At 43.8% G+C, this 21,136-nt stretch overlaps 1 long non-coding RNA gene across 2 annotated transcripts in view; it reads right to left on the bottom strand.

The window, feature by feature from the left end:
- The window catches only part of LOC134947770 (uncharacterized), a 214,832-nt gene that overhangs the window by 152,945 nt on the left and 40,751 nt on the right, over nt 1-21,136 (bottom strand). For both annotated transcript variants that reach the window (XR_010182763.1, XR_010182762.1), the window contains exon 2: nt 1,303-1,412. This is a non-coding gene — a long non-coding RNA (uncharacterized LOC134947770). The remainder of the gene's footprint in view (nt 1-1,302; nt 1,413-21,136) is intronic.

The raw sequence follows: 21,136 nt of genomic DNA on the forward strand, positions 1-21,136 counted from the left end.
CTTCTCTCACTCTACCTCCGAACCTGGATTCCTGCTTGCAATTTCCACCGGCGATCCCCGGAGTTAACATCAAAGGAAGAGTCACGCTGCAGTTCTAGGCCCTGGACCAGGTAAGTAAATAGCAGTATAATTGTTACTCACTGCCTGTCCCCATTACCCTTTCCTTCTCTCTGTCACAGTCTTACGCACTGCTACTGCTGTTAGGCTTTCCCTGGCATCACCCACTGCTGTCACCCTCTCCCTGTCACCCTCTATCTGGTATCACCCACTGCTGTCACCCTCTACCTGGCGTCACCCTCTTCCTGTCACCCACTGCTGTCACCCTCTCCCTGTCACCCACTGCTGTCACCCTCTGGTGTCACCCTCTCCCTAGCATTACCCTCTCCCACCCATGGCGCTATTAAGTTAAGGGAAGCACTGTATAACAAAATTGCATCTATGTCCTCCTTCCACTCCCTCTCCAGTCCCAAAGACAAGTTCTTTTTTTTTTTTTTTATAAAAATGTACAATATATTAGCCACCTGCTCATCACAAGTTTGATGAGCAGACAGGCTGCAGGCATTGGCGGCGGTGGCATCGGACTGATATGCGAATTAGTGGCGGGGGGGCCGGGGCAGTTGATGGTGGGTGATTTTGTAAGCCATTGGTGGGGGTGGTGGCCATTAGTGGCAGGGGTAGCGGGCATCAGGGACGGTGGCAGTAGCAGACATCGGCTCAGTGGCAGTAGCAGGCATTGGCTCGGCGGCAGTAGGGATCATCGGCGGGACTCGGCGGACATTATGGCTGCAGTGCCTCACCAGCTACTGACCTCACCGCACGCCACTGGTTTGCGATTACTCCAGATGGCGTCTTTATTCATTCCAGGGTGGCAGCTTCTCTTGCTAATATCAGCAGCTGCAAAGCCGAGAAAATCACACATGCTAAAGCATGTGCATACAAACGTGAATTAAGCCCAAACAGCATGGATTCTCACTGATCAGCCAGCACTGGGCTGTACCAGACAAGGCTGGTAGCACTATAGCAAGCTGGACACTCAATAGGGAAGTAGGCAATAAAATGCGTCCTCCTTCCCCCTATGAATACCCATCCCTGTGCTGATAGCAGTATAACCCTGATGTGGTGCTGTGTTGTGGGGTTAATAAATAAACAATAGATAGCAATATAATTAATATTCTTCCTGCGCTACAGGTCTCAGATAACTCAGTTATGGCGAACTTTAAGGATACCATGACACGCCGGCAAATAGGGAACACGACTGCAAATGGGGTAAATAAATAGTACAAAAAAGTTTCACACACTGACCTGAAATTAATTAATTCCCCTTCCTCCCGAGAGACCCCTTCTTTCACTGATATGTTAATTACAAATCCATTGAGAAAGGTCCTCTTCAGTCCAAAGTAGGGAACCTCACACTAGGTAAACAACAAAACAAAAATGTAAGAGGAGACTGTCACAAATTACACGTTAGAACATTGGAAATGACCAATCAGAGCACTCCCTTTACAACATGAAATTAAACTTGTTGATCCAGGTCTTGAGAACTACAGTAGGTCTTGAGATTGTGGTTGTTTCAGAATTTAAATAACTATAAATATTCTATGTGTAAGTGTCCAAAAGGTGCACTGTACTTGCAGCATGGAGAATGGAGTCTGTATGAGGCATACATATGTTGGCTTACTACTGAACAGTAAGTGTGCATTCTTTCTTGCAAATGAGGAAGGATGGAGTATGGACATCAAAAAGGCAATCCTGAATCATTTGCAGATTCTTGACCGTTGTGCAAAGTGTTTGTCTTGATCCCTCTCACTGATGTTAATATTGGTGTGGCTGCTCTGATATATTCATATTACTTAACTGAGTTTTGGAATCGATCGGCTCAAGAAAGCTAATTCCCATATGATTTTGAAAGGAGAAAACAATATATGCTTGTATTTAATTTGACTTAATTAGTACTATACTTTTATTTAGTTAATTATGTAGAGAGATACAAGTAAAAACCAATCAGCTCTAACTCACATTTTACAAATTCTACTAGATAAATGTCAGAAGCTGATTGATTAGTATTTCATCTCTCTCAAATTTGTCTCTCTCAAAGATTTGATAACTCTCCCCAGAATGTCTTATGTATATAACTGGTGCAAATTGTATAGTTCAAAGCTGGACAAATCTTAAGATATGTCCAGCTCTGCAACCTGTGCATTTACACCCATGTTTTTGCCACAATTCTACACAGTCCCCTAAACACATATTTACTAACCCACAGTTCTTACTGTAAAAGATGTAGATGATCAGCAGCTTTGAAAAAATGTGGGTTAATAAATTTACCCCTTAGCTTCTAGAACTTCTTCAGGGGCCCACTCATCATTAGTAACGCAAGCTTCTGCATGTTTTAAGTAACAAGCCCTTTAATTAATAGAGGTCCGATGAGGTTGCCTGGTATTCAGCAGACTCCAAAAGCTGAAGGTCTAAGTTTGCCTGTGGGAACCAACCATCTTCCTATGGGAAAGAGGTTCAGGGTGGCAAAGAGTGATTCATTTTTATCCTTCCGCTCCTGATTGAATCACTCTGTAGGATGTTGGGATCTTTGTGTGCATGTCTGAACCCAAGTTCACACGTGCAATAAGGCTGGGTACATATCAGGACAATGTGTATCCCAGCCAACTCATGAACTGATAGAACGATATATCGTGCAGCCGCACACACACCACGATCTGGTGTACGGCCATGCGATATACCATTATCCACCGCATTCTCCTGCATTCCCCCGTCAGCGGGATTGGGTCATCTGACATGCAGTATATCAGATGGGACAATGGGGGTAATTCCAAGTTGATCGCAGCAGGAAATTTTTTAGCAGTTGGGCAAAACCATGTGCACTGCAGGGGGGGCAGATATAACATGTGCAGAGAGAGTTAAATTTGGGTGTGGTGAGTTCAATCTGCAATCTAAATTGCAGTGTAAAAATAAAGCAGCCAGTATTTACCCTGCACAGAAACAATATAACCCACCGAAATCTAACTCTCTCTGCAAATGTTATATCTGCCTCCCCTGCAGTGCACATGGTTTTGCCCAACTGCTAAAAAATTTCCTGCTGCAATCAACTTGGAATTACCCCCAATAACCGGTAGCGCACTATCGCAGGTACACATGGATTGATATGGACAACATATTGTTCCGATCCACGTCAGATTAATATATTGTCCAATATATCCTGTTGTGTACCCATCCTAAGACTGCCAGGTCAGAGTCGGCTAATTATCACTGCTACAGAAGGAGCAGTGATACAGATTGCGGGGGACAGCTGATTTTTGGATCAGCACCAGAGCATTATTGCAGCGATACATAATGATGAACAGGCCCTTCAGTGTGAAACAAAGTCATTTAAATAACATTCAAATAAAATGAACAGTAAAAAAGACATGCAGTGAAGTTGTACAGAGACAAAGATATTATTAAAGCTGGAGTAATCCTGTAGTTAACACTTTGTTTAATTCCTAGGGATTTAAGTTGTTAAATTGCTCATTTAACACAGCAGTCATATTCACATAAATAATTTCTAACTTGGCAACATCTTTAGCATTAAAAAGTTGAAATCACTTGTCTCCACTTAATGAACGCTTTTGTGATTAGCAGAAGAAATACTACAAAATGAGCACTAATCAGCATTGTAGCTAAAGAAACGGAACTATATTTTTTTCAAGCTGGTTTGTTCAGAATGAGATTTCAAAGTGTTCTTTCATTAATGCCTTTCTATAATAAGATTTGTTACGCTTACAGTATAGTGGATTCAGGCTTTATAGTTGGTACTGGCAGATGGTATCATTCATCATCTCTCTGAAACGGGGGGGGGGGGGGCGTGAGGGATTTGCTTCATCAGGTTTATAATATTGCAGGTTTTCAAAAAGTTGAAAAAAAAGGATGAGTTACGCTATGTTTGTTATATATGTACTTTATGTATACATCACCATACAGAGCGGGTAGCCTCATACATGAAGAGTTCAGAGATTTATGAAACTGATAATGAGGGCCGATGGAATGATATATATTTCTGCAGCGGGGTACACTGGTATTCCACGGGGAATAACATCGGGGTGTAGAGTAGGATCTTTATCCGAGGCACCAACAAGCTAAAAGCTTTGACTGTTCCCAAGATGCTCAGCGCCGCCTCCTCTATAACCCCGCCTCTGTGCACGGGAGCTCAGTTTGTAAGTTGGTGCCTGCAGTGCAGGCAGCTAATAGGCAGGGCTGCTCCAGCAGCCCTAAGAAGAGCTATTTTAAAGAAGATAGAAGACTTCAAGGGCTGCAGCAGAGGCACTCTAGTGCTAGATATCATTCTGATATCTTCTGCAGCAGCTCCATCACCTCCCCCAGCGGCGTTGTATACTCCCGCGTCCCTGGTTGCCGGGTACTTACAGCGGAGGCTCCGGTTCTTCACCCAGGGAACACACACTAACCGAAGTTCACCAGGATCGTGTGGCCACACTCAGGGAGGAGGTAAGAGGGTCCCCCAGGCAGGACCCGCTGGAAATCGCCACCCGGCGCGGCCATTAGGAGGCAGGCCGCACGCACTGGCGTGGACACTGTGGCCGTACAGGGACCCCACTAAACCACCAGGACAAGGGCACAGGTCGGATTAGGCTATAATCCATTTTATTAAGGCCCGCAGCACCCGGTGGTAAGGTCCAGCAAGGGGATAAGGCTCTGGCCTGTAGCCCCTCCCCCAGCCCCTGGGTGCCATTTAGAGTAAATGTTCGCACCCTGGAGCTGCATCTCCCTGTCTCCCTCACTCAGAAGGGATGGAAACCCCGAATAGGTGCGAGAGGAAGGTGATGACCTCTTGCCATATTGCAGAGATCCGAGGATAGGCCCACCATATATGTAAGAAGGTGCCTTCTTCTGAGCAACCTCTCCAACACCTATCCGAGGCTACCGGAAACATGGCCTTCAACCTGGAGGGTACATAGTACTATCGGTATAAAAGCTTATAGGTATTTTCTTTAATTGTGACGCAGATGGAACTGGAAGCAGCATTATCCCATATGTCTGACCATTCCTCAGAATCTAAGTTGGTTCCCAAATCCGCCTCCCATGCCAACTCATGGGAATCCCGTGTAGGGGACTCATCTTCAATTAACAATGTATATATCTTAGAGATAAGTCCTCTGGTTGAAGATCGCCCCCAGCACAGTTTCTCTGTGTTTTTCAGTCACATTTTACGTCAGAAATAATCTGTTTGTGCTGTCACACTGCACAGCGGGTTTGTGTTAGGTATTCTATCTCCTGACAAAACAAAATATGTATGGTCACCAATGCGCTAATCACACATGTTCTTTAACAAGGTCAAAATATCTTACATCAAACGATATATCAGAAATAATCAGTCTCTATTCCAATGTTCCTCCCAGAATGGTCAGGGCACCGTGTGGAAGAGGACCTTGATTTAGAAAATATCCTCTTATCCTCACATATGTAGCTCCACCAGGGGATAGATGTTACCTTTAAATTTTCAAAGATAAACACAAATAGTGCAAGTATAGTCGAATGCAAAGTTAAATTGATGTTTTAATAAATTGCACTCACAATAAACAAATTGATAAAAAACATGTAACCACTATTGTGGGTTAGGGCATTTGCCAGGCATTCGTGAAGTTACCCTCCCAGGTCTCAAATTGGATGATGTGGATCAGTGGTCCGGATACACTGAACCCACTTGCAGGAAACTGTCACCGCCGGGGATAGTCCAAAAGACACCAGTCACCACGCCTAAAGCTTTTCGGACCTCAGTCCTTCATCAGAGGCATGGTGGCTGGTTAAAGTGTCCCTCTTAAATACCCTCACTTGATCATCTCATAAGTGTCAGCTGTGGCGTACAATCCCGCCACAGTGATTCTCGATCTCATTTTCCGGCGGAAATGACGTTCGCGGTGCTTCCGGCCGGAACCGGAAGTGACTATTATGCGTTCCACAATGCGTTTCACTCGTTCTTCCACCGGAAATTAGCCTCTTGCGCTCCACGGAGCGCTCCAAATAGCTGAATTAATCCATATATATAGGTCCATCCTCTTAGGTTCCATACAGTATTCTTCAGAATGTCCATTAATCAGAATAAAGTGTCCAAGTCTTAAAATAGAGTCCATAAAGTGCATGACGACAAGTACCCATAAAACAAAAAATATTAAAACCAATTAAAACAAACTCATACATTTATAAAAACCATTTAAGCTCAAAATCCGAATTAAGACCATTAGGGATTAAAGAATTTAATTTAAAAATCCATTTCATCTCGGATTTCGCTAAATTATTCTCTACATCACGATTTCTCCAATTTGGGGTAATAGCCTGGATACCAATAAACATTTTAAGGTGCTTAGGGTTACACTGATGCGTTGTTTTAAAGTGCATAGATACTGTATGTGTTTCCAACCCCTTTCTAATATTGTACGTATGTTCGGCAAGACGAGTCTTGAGATTTCTACTCGTCTTGCTGACATAAAAAAGATCACAAGTGCAGGATAAAATGTAAACCACGTTTTTAGTGTTGCACGTTATAAAATTAGAGATAGTGAATTTTTCCCCATTAGCTTCAAAGTCCTTTTGTTTACTCGGACCTTTGACCAAACGACACATAGTACACATCCCACATCTATGGAATCCGTGGCTCCTGGTACTTGTGCGTTTGGTCACATTAAGCGCACTCTGTACCAGTTTGTCTTTTAAACTCTTGGCCCTACGATAAGTAAAACAGGGTCTATCGGGTATTTCCTTTCCTGGAACCGGGTCCTCTTTTAATATTTTCCAGTGTTTTCTGAAAATGGATTCGATTTCTTTATGTTGAACCCCATAATTACTTATAAAATTCCACTTTTGTAGTTGACTCCCAGTACCCTTGTCCTTTCTATTGTTCCCTTTTAACAACTGTTGTCTATCGATAGATTCCACACGTGTTTTAGAGGCTATAATGTCCTCCTTCTTATAACCTTTATCAAGGAACCTTTCACTCATCTCAGTAATTTGCTGGTCACATACGCTTGTTTCTGTGCAATTACGTTTCACCCTTAGAAATTGTCCATATGGTATTCCGTCTAACCAATTTTTGTGGTGTAGGCTACTTCTCTCTATAAAACTATTTGAGTCTGTATCTTTTCTGTATAATTTAGTGAGAAGGGTGTTATCTTTCACATAAATACACAAGTCTAAAAATGTAATGGTCATTTTACTGATTGAAAACGTGAGCTTAACATTAAAATCATTGGTATTAAGATTGTTACAAAATTCTTCTAGTTCTTCAGCCGTTCCGTTCCATATAAATAAAATATCATCTATAAAACGGCGCCAGGACACCAGACCCGCCCCCAGCTGACCATGATGCCATACCTTCATGGTTTCCCAATATGCCATGAATAAATTGGCATAACTGGGGGCGAATCTGGTGCCCATGGCGGTGCCAACCACTTGTATATAATAAAAACCATCAAAATAAAAGTAATTATTGATTAAAATGAATCTTATACTTTTTAAAACAAATGTCTTTATCTCCTCTGAGAGTTCAGACTTATCAAGAAAATAGGAGACTGCTTCCAAACCCTTATTCATCTCTATTATCGTATATAATGTAGAGACGTCTGCACTTATCAAAATAAAATTCTCTCCCCATTGTATTTCCTCAAGTACCTGCAAAACATCATTGGTATCTTTAAGGAAAGAATTTGTCAGTCTCACTAAAGGTTGAAGAAATGAGTCAACAACCGCCGACAGGTTAGAAGTAATACTATTTGTCCCTGCCACTATAGGCCATCCCGGTGGATTCTGGGGATCCTTGTGGATCTTCGGTAGGGTATAGAAAAGATACAGACTCAAATAGTTTTATAGAGAGAAGTAGCCTACACCACAAAAATTGGTTAGACGGAATACCATATGGACAATTTCTAAGGGTGAAACGTAATTGCACAGAAACAAGCGTATGTGACCAGCAAATTACTGAGATGAGTGAAAGGTTCCTTGATAAAGGTTATAAGAAGGAGGACATTATAGCCTCTAAAACATGTGTGGAATCTATCGATAGACAACAGTTGTTAAAAAGGAACAATAGAAAGGACAAGGGTACTGGGAGTCAACTACAAAAGTGGAATTTTATAAGTAATTATGGGGTTCAACATAAAGAAATCGAATCCATTTTCAGAAAACACTGGGAAATATTAAAAGAGGACCCGGTTCTAGGAAAGGAAATACCCGATAGACCCTGTTTTACTTATCGTAGGGCCAAGAGTTTAAAAGACAAACTGGTACACAGTGCGCTTAATGTGACCAAACGCACAAGTACCAGGAGCCACGGATTCCATAGATGTGGGATGTGTACTATGTGTCGTTTGGTCAAAGGTCCGAGTAAACAAAAGGACTTTGAAGCTAATGGGGAAAAATTCACTATCTCTAATTTTATAACGTGCAACACTAAAAACGTGGTTTACATTTTATCCTGCACTTGTGATCTTTTTTATGTCGGCAAGACGAGTAGAAATCTCAAGACTCGTCTTGCCGAACATACGTACAATATTAGAAAGGGGTTGGAAACACATACAGTATCTATGCACTTTAAAACAACGCATCAGTGTAACCCTAAGCACCTTAAAATGTTTATTGGTATCCAGGCTATTACCCCAAATTGGAGAAATCGTGATGTAGAGAATAATTTAGCGAAATCCGAGATGAAATGGATTTTTAAATTAAATTCTTTAGTCCCTAATGGTCTTAATTCGGATTTTGAGCTTAAATGGTTTTTATAAATGTATGAGTTTGTTTTAATTGGTTTTAATATTTTTTGTTTTTTGGGTACCTGTCGTCATGCACTTTATGGACTCTATTTTAAGACTTGGACACTTTATTCTGATTAATGGACATTCTGAAGAATACTGTATGGAACCTAAGAGGATGGACCTATATATATGGATTAATTCAGCTATTTGGAGCGCTCCGTGGAGCGCAAGAGGCTAATTTCCGGTGGAAGAACGAGTGAAACGCATTGTGGAACGCATAATAGACACTTCCGGTTCTGGCCGGAAGCACCGCGAACGTCATTTCCGCCGGAAAATGAGATCGAGAATCACTGTGGCGGGATTGTACGCCACAGCTGACACTTATGAGATGATCAAGTGAGGGTATTTAAGAGGGACACTTTAACCAGCCACCATGCCTCTGATGAAGGACTGAGGTCCGAAAAGCTTTAGGCGTGGTGACTGGTGTCTTTTGGACTATCCCCGGCGGTGACAGTTTCCTGCAAGTGGGTTCAGTGTATCCGGACCACTGATCCACATCATCCCATTTGAGACCTGGGAGGGTAACTTCACGAATGGCTGGCAAATGCCCTAACCCACAATAGTGGTTACATGTTTTTTTATCAATTTGTTTATTGTGAGTGCAATTTATTAAAACATCAATTTAACTTTGCATTCGACTGTACTTGCACTATTTGTGTTTATCTTTGAAAATTTAAAGGTAACATCTATCCCCTGGTGGAGCTACATATGTGAGGATAAGAGGATATTTTCTAAATCAAGGTCCTCTTCCGCACGGTGCCCTGACCATTCTGGGAGGAACATTGGAATAGAGACTGATTATTTCTGATACATCGTTTGATGTAAGATATTTTGACCTTGTTAAAGAACATGTGTGATTAGCGCATTGGTGACCATACATATTTTGTTTTGTCTACTGTTTGGGGACCTGTGAGGAGTCCTTTCTGGTGCACTAAAGCTGCTGTTCACAGTTGGCGCGATATACAGAAACATTTCTTTTTTAAGTTATTCTATCTCCTGACATTGGGGGTCATTCCAAGTTGATCGCTCGCTGCCGATTTTCGTAGCGCAGCAATCAGGTACATTGTACGGGCACAAAGAGCATCGCTGCTGTGCACTGGATCTAGCGAAGATTCCATTTGTACAGCCGATCGCAAGGAGATTGACAGGAAGAGGGCGTTTATGGGTGTCAACTGACCATTTTCTGGGAGTGTTTGAGAAAACGCAGGCATGGCTGGGTGTTTGCTGGGTGGGTATCTGATGTCATTACCATGTCATTCGTCGCAGCAATCATCGCACAGAATAAGTAACTACAGGAACACAAAAACAATTGTGGTACTGCGCTTATAGAGAAGGAAAGGGTTATTCCTGTCAGTGCTGCTGAAGGGAGTGGAGCTACTACCCTGCTCCACCAAAATCGGAAACACAGAAACACAAAGTTTTCCCCAGCGCACTTGGACAGGATGTGGTAATAACTAAAACACTAAAACCAATGATTAGACTTTTAAAATGTATTTTATTGAAACCATCAAGGATGATAAGTATTACAATTTAAAAACACATGAGGGTATATATGTGACTACCTATTACCGGTAAACATGAACATGACAAAAACAAAAACTCCCGGACAAACCACGTATAATTTATAGGAGAGCACCAACTCTAAAATCTGCTTTAGTTAGAAGTCATTTAAAACCTGGAACAAAATTTAAGGAGGGAGGCAAAGTGGGTTTCTCTAGATGTGGTGTCTGCACAGCGTGTCAAAAAACAAGAATGAATTCAGTGAGGATTGTAGATACAGTTGCGTCTTTTTCCAATGGTACAGAATTTAAAATCAGGGAACGCATAAATTGTAATAGCACTGGTGTCATTTACTTGTTATTTTGTCCTTGTGGGCTACAATATATAGGCCAGACTAAGCGGAAGTTGCACATAAGGATACAGGAACATCTGTGCAACATAAAAAATAGGAAAAAGGACCATAGTGTGCCTGCCCATTTCCTAGAAAAACATCAAGGTGATCCGCATGTGTTGCAGTTCGTAGGTTTGAAGAGGGTGGTTGTGCCATGGAGAGGAGGTCATATGGAAGAATGTTTGATCAGAGAAGAAACGAAACTAATATACCAATTTGGTACCCTTATGCCAAGGGGACTAAATATAGATTTTGATCTGATACCGTTCTTATGATCAATAACTTAAGCGTTACTGAAGTAGGGACTGTGCACATATATATATATATATATATATATGGTTTATATAGAGTTTACAATATAAGGCCCCCCCCTCTTTTCCCCCCCTTTTTCCCCCTCATTCTCGACCCTCCCTTTCCCCTCTTCTCGTGAAGGAAAGTATAGATTTAAATATAAAATAAATATATTTATCGATTTATTTATTTATTTATTCTTAATTTTTAAATATATATATTTTTAGGGTATAGATAAAAAATTCTCTAATGTTGTGTAATATTATAGTAACCTGTTTTTAACAAAAAGGTATTAAAAATAGTATAGGTAAATTGTTTCTTATAAACACTGTGTAATGTTGGTGATTTATGTGGTGGTGGTGGTGCTAGTTTGCCCCTCTCCAAAGGGATTCTATATAGGTAGTGAAAGGGACTAGATAGGAATATCTCTTGGGACCAGGAAGTGCACAATGGAACGCAAAAAATCCCTTTGTGGAACGCATGCAGGAAAAGGAAACCACAACCGAAGGCTCTATTTAACTGGTGAAGGAAGACGGAGCGAGTATTCTGCTATCCTGACGAAGCCTGTTCAGGCGAAACGCGTAGATCGCAGATAACATCGATCCCGAGCAACGCCGTGTAGCGCTACAGGCAGCGTGCACGGGATTTCCGCCGGCGGACTCCGGACCCCGCTCATCAGTACGGAGACCTGCAAAATCAGGGTGCCTTCCCGCATGCAGGATACTTTTGGATGTCTTTGGAGGTAATCCCATGTACAGGACATTCTTTTGGACGTCTTTGAAGGTAGTATCTTTTGGAAGAGAAATCTCTCTAAGTGCCTGATTAGTGACTATTCAAATGCACTTGACTGCAAGATTACTCCTGGAAAGTTACCAGCAGTGACCTAATAAATTTTTATAGAGAGAGTAAGTCGCTAATTAGCGTGTCTCATCTATTCTGATTTTTTACTCTACCTATGTACTGGAGACTACTGAAGTACTGTGGGGCATAATTATCAATTTACAGTTACCCCTTGAATTTTTTATCTCACACTACATGTTTTATGTTTGTTTTTGTCATGTCCATGTTTACCGGTAATAGGTAGTCACATATAAACCCTCATGTGTTTTTAAATTGTAATACTTATCATCCTTGATGGTTTCAATAAAATACATTTTAAAAGTCTAATCATTGGTTTTAGTGTTTTAGTTATTACCACATCCTGTCCAAGTGCGCTGGGGAAAACTTTGTGTTTCTAAGTAACTACAGGGCTGGTCTAGTTTTGCACATAATGTGTTTGCTGCCCCTCTGCTGCACAGGCGTTCACACTCCTGCAAAGTGAAAATACACTCCCCCGTGGGTGGCGACTATGCATTTGCACGGCTGCTAAAAGTAGCTAGCGAGCGATCAACTCGGAATGAGGGCCTTGTACTGTGTCGTCCGTGGTTTATGCTTTCATATCATGTCAGCTACAGGGGGCGATGGGTCTGGGGCTGACTCCGCTGTGCGCGGTTATGATGTCCCAGATGCATTTGAGGATAACATGGCTGCAGAGGGTTCAGGTTTTGGGGTTTCTGTACCCCCCAGTCAGTTTGTAACAACGGGGGCACATCAGGGCCCGCCTAGGTCTGCCTTTTCTAATTTACTGACTACGCTGGTAAATAGACTTGCGCCCCCTATGGGACCTCCTGTGCCTTATCAGCCTTATATGGTCCCTGCGGTTAACCCGCCATGGATAGATACTCTGTCCACTCAGTTACAGCACTTGAATAACTCTTTGGATAAATGTATTCCTGACCATGTCCCGCATAAGACTAAACCTAAGAAGTCCTCTAAGCGGGCTGTTACTTCCTCTCAATCGACGCATGTTCCGGATACCTCTTCCGATGAAGATGGCGTGTATACTGACCCCACAGACTCTGTTCATGATGTTTCTGATGGGGAATCTGTTTTACAGGTGGATGTTCCTGATCTCTTAGAGGCTATCAGGCTCATTCTTCATATTGATGATGATCCTGAAACTGCTACTACATCTAAAATACCGGACAGGTTCAAACGTCAGAAGGTTACTAAATTGGTTTTACCTCATTCTGACCACTTGGTTGACATACGTCAGGAATCCTGGGAGAACCCAGGAAAGAAATTCACCCCGCACAAGAAGATGCTAGCCCACTATCCCCTTGCGGCAGAATTGAGTAAAAATTGGGAAACGCCACTGCCGGTGGACTCGCAAATTGCTCGGCTGGTTGTATCATCTGCTCTGCCTGTCACTACCGTCACTTCTCTCAAGAAGCTGACGGATAAGCGTGTGGAGGGCTGCTTAAAAGCTATCTATACCCTTGCAGGGGATGCACATAGGCCCACCATTGCGGCTACTTGGGCCGCAGAAGCAGGAAATGGAGGCTGAGTTTCCGTCCGATTTTCCTGAACATGCCAGACAATGTCTTTCTTATATTGTCACGGCATCTCATTACATTAAAGAAGCAGCTTCAGATGCCGGTGTTCTGGCAGCCAAGGCTGCTACGACATCCATTTTGGCTCACCGTATTCTCTGGTTACGGTCCTGGTCGGTGGACTTGGACTCTAAGAAAACCCTGGAGGTGCTCCCGTTTAAAGGAAACATCCTCTTTGGTGAGAATCTCAACAAGATTGTCGCTGACTTGGCATCTGCTAAGACTGCATGTCTACCTAGTACTATTCCTTCAGCCCCGAAGGCTAAGACTACTTCCTTTCGTTCCTTTCGCCCTCTGGGTAAAGCAAAGGGTCACGTGTACCCGAAACAGTCTCGCACTTTCAAAACCACCAAGCCCAAGTCTAGATGTGCCTGGGCTGCCCCGTCAGCCTGCTTACAAATCTGACAAGCCTGCGGCATGACGGGGCGGGCCTCCCCCTGGGGGATCCCAGGGTGGGAGGCCGACTTCTACAGTTCGCCCAGGTAAGGTTGAAGACCACTTCAGATGCTTGGGTACGGGAAGTCGTCACTCACGGATACGCTATATCCTTCAAGACATGTCCCCCTCCTCGCTGTTGCCTGACGGACATCCCTTCAGATCAGGTGAGGGCAACAACTCTCCATTTAGTGGTACAATCCCTCCTGGACACCAGAGTGGCAGTGCCGGTGCCCCTGGCTCAGAGAGGCAGGGGTACTATTCAACACTGTTCCTAGTCCCCAAACCGAATAGTTCCTCCCGGCCAATTCTCAACCTCAAATCTTTGAACAAGTTTGTGAGGGTCTCCAAGTTTCGTATGGAGACCCTTCGCTCTATTGTCCTGGCTTTGGAACCAGGAGACTATATGGTATCCCTGGATATACAGGATGCTTACCTGCATATCCCTCAATTTCATTCCTGCCCTTTGCAGAAACTGATTCTTGCCCAGTGGGACGGCCTGCCTCACCGGATCAAGTCTAAAATTATCTCCTTGTCTCCGGAGGTCCGTCTGTCACTGACCTGGTGGCTGCAGGACCAACGATTGAGCAGGGGTCGTCCCTTCTGGATCTCCAACTGAGTCCTTTTGACGACGGATGCCAGTCTGAGGGGTTGGGGTGCGGTGTTTGAGCAACACTCTCTTCAGCGTCGGTGGACCAGGGAGGAGTCTCTCCTCCCTATAAACATTCTGGAATTGCGGGCAGTGTTCAATGCTCTGAAACTGGCCCAGCATCTGGTACTGAACATGCCTGTTCAAGTACAGTCAGGCAATACCACCACGGTGGCATACATAAATAATCAAGGCGGCATTCGAAGCTGCATGGCAATGACGGAAGTGTCAAAGATTCTTCAATGGGCAGAACGCCATCTGCCAGCCATATCGGCAGTGTTCATTCCGGAGGTTCTCAACTGGGAAGCGGACTTCCTCAGTTGTCAGGACATACACGCCGGAGAGTGGAGCCTTCATCCAGAAGTATTTCAACTCCTAGTGGACAAGTGGGGCCTACCAGATGTAGACCTGATGGCGTCTTGACACAATCACACGGTTTCAGTCTTCGGAGCAAGAACAAGGGATCCTCAAGCGGCGTTCGTAGATGCACTGGCAAATCCATGGAACTTTCGGCTGCTGTACGTGTTACCTCCGGTGTCACTCCTATCCAGAGTAGTGAGGAAGTTCAAGCAAGAAGGAGGAATCCTTCTTCTAATAGCTCCAGCGTGGCCCAGATTGCATTGGTTCTCAGACCTACAGGGTCTCTCGCTAGAGCGTCATCTTCTGCTTCCGCAATGACCAGACCTCCTTGTTTAGGGCCCTTGTGTTTACCAGGATTTGGCCCGACTGGCTTTGACTAGGTGGCTCTTGAAGCTTCCGTACTGAGGGCTAAAAGGATTTTCTGAGGCGGTCATTCAAACTATGTTGAAGGGCCGTAAGCCGACTTCTGCTCGGATTTACCATAGGGTCTGGAATTCTTACTTTGCTTGGTGCGCATCTAATAAAAGGAAATGATGTATCTGCACACACACAATTTATTCAATAGGAAATTGGAACAAAAGTTCCAAAAAGAACCCCTATAGGTTGTTGGTAATTACCATTCTTGACGGGGGTGCTACCAACTACAGCTGTAGTAAGTACAAAGGAAGAGAGAAAAAAGGGCTGTATTATCGGTGCACATGAAGAGGAGTGATCCAGTTATCACATCCACTTAAAACTTAACTTTTATTATTGTTTCCATAAAAAATAATATGAGTTGACATACATAAACTACGAGCTTAGGCGAAACATAGAGGTTAAAATTGTTGACATAGACAAAACATAGAGTGCAATGAAAGTTAATAAATGTGATTAAAGATTAAAATTGTGTGTCCACGTGTTTATTCTAATGTCCAAATACATATAGTATTTTTCATGCGTTAGGCCAGTAGTCCCTTATTATTTCAACCACAATTTGTCCCCCGACGTTAATCTAAGTATTCAATAATAGATAATAATTTTATGGGGACTTAGACTTGTGTCTTGTACATTCCAGTGGGACATTCACACATTATTCATGTATGTGAACATTGTAATAGTATAGTGGAAAAGCAATATCTTGGAGAGTGGCAGTATAATACTAGATATAGATTAGATTTAGACCAGATATGATGAGACAGTTGCTGCGGGGGTGGGGGGTGGGGGACTGGGGTTAGGTTTAAGCTGCTGGGATGGGGGGTTAGGGTTAGGCTGCAGGATGGGGGGTTAGGGTTAGGCTGCGGGGGGAGGGTTAGTTTTAGGCTACAGCAAGGGAGGGTTAGGGTTAGGTGGTAAGGGGGTGAGGGGTAACATGCGTCCCAACCCCTGTCGGGATTCTAAACAGCAGGATGCCGCAGCCAGTATTCTGAACGCCGGCATCCTGCCCCACCGGCATTTCAGGCCCAACTCATAATATATACATAAAATTTTGAAAATTAATCATTATATAGATTGCTAAACAGCGTAGAATAATGAATCAATATATACATTGCTGAAACTGCATATTGGAACTTATGAAAATATTACATCATACTATTCCAATGTATTTTATCATTCAGACCAAAAGATTTGGTTGTACCTAAACGAATGATCCATTGGGAATCTTTCAGAAGTACATTTTTACCCCGATCGCCCCTACGAAGGGACTCGGGCACATGATCAATCATGTAATATTTCAACTCTTCAAGGGAATGTCCAGCCTCTTTGAAATGTCGAGATACTGGCTGGTCAATGTTCTTGCCCTTAAGGGTCATGCTAATAGCCGACCTATGGGCATTCATCCGTTCCTTGAATTTACGGGTAGTTTGGCAAATATAATGTAAGCCACATGGGCATACAATGATATAAATTACATGTGTAGTATTACATGTTAGGACAAATCTAATGTTGTATGCTTTATCACCATGCGGGTGTTTACATTTTTGACAGGCTATCATGAAGTTGCAAGTAGTGCAATTATTTCACCTGTAACAACCTGGCGGTTTAGTATACACATTAAATTGTCTACTAGCACCCATATCGGAAATATCAGCATGAACAAGTCTATCCCAAAGATTGCTACCCCGTTTAAATGCTGCTAGTGGTTTTTATTGCTAAAAATAGGGAGTTCTTTGTCTGAACTGACAATCGGCCAAAGAGACGATGTAGCCCTTTGAATAATAGGACTTGCTGTAGTGAAGTCACTCACCCAAGGGATAACACTATCTTGCTTACGCTTAACTGGGTTGAGTAGATTGACCCTGTCCATGGCTAGAACTTTCTTCTTCTGTTCATTAAGAATAAGACTGTATCCTCTTTGTATTAACTTAGCAATAAGACCATCGAGTGCATCAGGGAGCAAAGTGGGGTCGCTGATGATGCGTGCAAAGCGCATCATTTGCGACAATGGGAGGCCTTTTTTTAAGGCCAGAGGGTGACTAGAAGCCTTCAAGAAATTATTCCTGTCAGTGCTTTTAGAAAAGACCCCTGTCCCAATTTTGCCATCGGTCACCATAACCTGTACATTCAAGAAATTGGCACTACTCGTGCTCTAACTATAGGTAAACTTAATAGGTGAATCCAAACCATTAATATTAGACATCAATTGCAAAAAGCTTTCTCTCCCCCCTGATCCATAATAGGAACACGTCATCTTGGTACCAGGAAAAGAACATGATATATCCTTTACCCACCCTTGACTCTGAACTGTCCTTTGTTCCACACATTCAATCTGTCTCTAAATCATGTTACATGCAACTTAAAAACATATCCAAAATACGCCCTTATCTTACACAAGACACTTCAAATACTCTAATCCATGCACTCATCATCTCCCGCATTGATTATTGTATTAGTCTCCTTACTGGTCTTCCCAAACATAGGCTCTCACCACTACAATCCATTTTAAATGCATCTGCGAGGCTTATCTTCCTCGCCAGACGTTCTTCGTCTGCTGATCTGCTCTGTCAGTCCCTCCATTGGTTACCGGTATTCTACCGTGTTAAACATAAAAGCAGGATTTTTATACCTACCGGTAAATCCTTTTCTCCTAGTCTGTAGAGGAGGCTGGGGTCCACTTTAGTACCATGGGGTATAGACGGTTCCGCAGGAGCCATGGGCACTTTAAGACTTTTTCAGAGTGTGAACTGGCTCCTCCCTCTATGACCCTCCTCCAGACCTCAGTATAGGAACTGCTCCCAGGGAGACGGACAATTCGAGAAAAGGATTTACTTTTAAGTTAATGGTGAGATTCACACCAGCTCACACTTCAACCATGCTGCATACCATGGCATTCAACCTAACACATGCTAACCAGCATAAACATTACAGCAACGAGCTGAAAATTATTTTAACACAAGACCTGTGTAAAACTTATAACAAAATAACTACTGCAGGTAAAGTACGCACTGGGTTGGGTGCCCAGCATCCTCTACGGACTAGGAGAAAAGGATTTACCGGTAGGTATAAAAATCCTGTTTCCTCATACGTCCTAGAGCAGAGGTTCTCAAACTCGGTCCTCGGGGGCCCACACAGTGCATATTTTGCAGGTCTCCTCACAGAATCGCAAGTGAAATAATTAGCTCCACCTGTGGACCTTTTAAAATGTGTCAGTGAGTAATTAATACACCTGTGCACCTGCTGGGTTACCTGCAAAACATGCACTGTGTGGGCTCCCGAGGACCGAGTTTGAGAACCTCTGTCCTAGAGGATGCTGGGGTCCACTTTAGTACCATGGGGTTATACCAAAGCTCCAGTACGGGCGAGAGAGTGCGGATGTCCCTGCAGGACGGATTGACCAAACTTTAGGTCATCAGCGGCCAAGGTGTCAAACTTAGCAAACGTGTTTGTCCCTGACCAAGTAGCTGCTCTGCAAAGTTGTAATGCCGAGACCCCCCGGGCAGCCGCCCAGGATGAGCCCACCTTTCTAGTAGAATGGGCATTCACCGAATCCGGCATCGGCAATCCTGCCGTGGAATGAGCGTGCTGAATCGTACCTCTGATCCAACGAGCAATAGTCTGCTTAGAAGCAGGACACCCAATCTTGTTGGGAGCATACAGGACAAACAGTGCCTCTGTTTTCCGTATCCGAGCTGTTCTTGCAACATAAATTCTCAAAGCTCTGACCACATCCAGAGACTTCGAACCAGCAAAAGTGTCAGTAGCCACTGGCACCACAATAGGTTGGTTTACATGGAAAGAAGAAACCACCTTTGGAAGAAAACGAGTTCTTAGCTCAGCCCTATCTTAATGGAATATCAAGTAAGGGCTCTTGCGAGACAAGACAAGGCCCCTAACTCAGACACCCTCCTTGTGGATGCCAAGGCCAACAGCATGACCACTTTCCAAGTGAGAAACTTCAACTCTACCTCCTGGAGAGGTTCAAACCAATCTGATTGAAGGAACTGCAATACCACGTTAAAATCCCACGGTGCCATAGGAGGCACAAATGGAGGTTGGATGTGCAGAACCCCTTTCATGAACTTCTGAACTTCTGGAAAGGAGGCCAATTGTTTCTGAAAGAAAATGGACAAGGCCGAAATCTGGACCTTGATTGAACCCAATCGTAGACCAGCATCCACACCTGCCTGAAGAAAATGGAGAAAACGTCCTAACTGAAACTCTTCCGTTGGAGCCTTCTTGGTTTCACACCAAAACACATATTTTCTCCAAATACGGTGGTAATGTTTAGACGTTACTCCTTTCCTGGTCTGAAGAGTGGGAATGACTTCTTTGGGAATACCCATTCGGGCTAAGATCCGGCGCTCAACAGCCATGCCGTCAAATGTAGCCGTGGTAAGTCTTGATACACGCACGGCCCCTGCTGCAGCAGGTCCTCGCGAAGAGGAAGAGGCCGAGGATCTTCTATGAGTAACTCCTGAAGATCTGTATACCAAGTCCTTCTTGGCCAATCTGGGACAATGAGGATCGCTCAAACCCCTGTTCTTCCTATGATTTTGAGAACTTTTGGTATCAGTGGAAGTGGAGGGAAGACATACACCGACCGAAACACCCACTGGGTCACTAGTGCATCCACTGCTATTGCTTGAGGGTCTCTCAACCTGGAACAATATCTCTGAAGCTTCTTCTTGAGACGAGATGCCATCATGTCTACTTGAGGAACTCCCCAAAGACCTGTCACCTCCGCGAAGACTTCTTGGTGGAGGCCCCATTCTCCTGGATGGAGATCGTGTCTGCTGAGGAAGTCCGCTTCCCAGTTGTCCACTCCTGGAATGAAAATTGCCGACAGAGCTCTAGCATGTCTTTCTGTCCAGAGGAGGATCTTTGTCACCTCTGCCATTGCCGCTCTGCTTTTCATTCTGCCCTGACGGTTTATGTACGCTACTGCTGTTACATTGTCCGACTGGATCTGTATGGGTTGATCTTGAAGAAGATGCACCGCTTGTAGAAGGCCGTTGTAAATGGCTCTCAACTCCAGAACGTTTATGTGAAGACAGGCTTCTTGACTTGACCATCTTCCTTGGAAGCTTTCCCCCTGTGTGACTGCTCCCCAGCATCGGAGACTTGCATCCGTGGTTACTAGGACCCAGTCCTGAATCCCGAACCTGCGTCCTTCCAGGAGGTCAGAACTGTGCAGCCACCACAGGAGCAAAATTCTGGCTTTGGATGACAGGATTATCCTCTGATGCATGTGTAGATGGGATCCGGACTACTTGTCCAATAGGTCCCACTGGAATACTCTGGCATGGAGTTGGCCAAACTGTATGGCCTCGTAGGCCGCTACCATCCTCCCAAACAACCGAATGCATTGATGAATCGACACTCTGGTTGGTTTCAGAATTTGTTTGACCATTCTCTGGATTTCCAGAGCCTTTTCTACTGGAAGAAATACCCTCTGTACTTCTGTGTCCAGTATCATCCTCAGAAACGATAATCTTGTCGTCGGTTCCAACTGACTTTGGAAAATTTATGATCCAACCGTGTTGGTGAAGTACTGTCAGGGAGAGTGCAATGTTCCCTGGACCTCGCTTTTATCAGGAGATCGTCCAGGTAAGGAATTATATTGACTCCTTGCTGTCGAAGGAGGACCATCATCTTTGCCATCACCTTGGTGAACACCCTCGGTGCCGTGGAGAGTCCGAACGGCAACGTCTGAAACTGGTAATGACAATCCTGCACTGCAAATCTCAGATAAGCTTGATGTGGAGGATAGATAGGAACATGTAAGTAGGCATCTTTTATGTCCACTGACACCATGAAGTCCCTTTCCTCCAGACTGGAAATCACTGCCCTC

This window comes from Pseudophryne corroboree, chromosome 8 (genome assembly GCF_028390025.1).
Source record: "Pseudophryne corroboree isolate aPseCor3 chromosome 8, aPseCor3.hap2, whole genome shotgun sequence".
In the NCBI taxonomy this organism is placed as follows: domain Eukaryota; kingdom Metazoa; phylum Chordata; class Amphibia; order Anura; family Myobatrachidae; genus Pseudophryne; species Pseudophryne corroboree.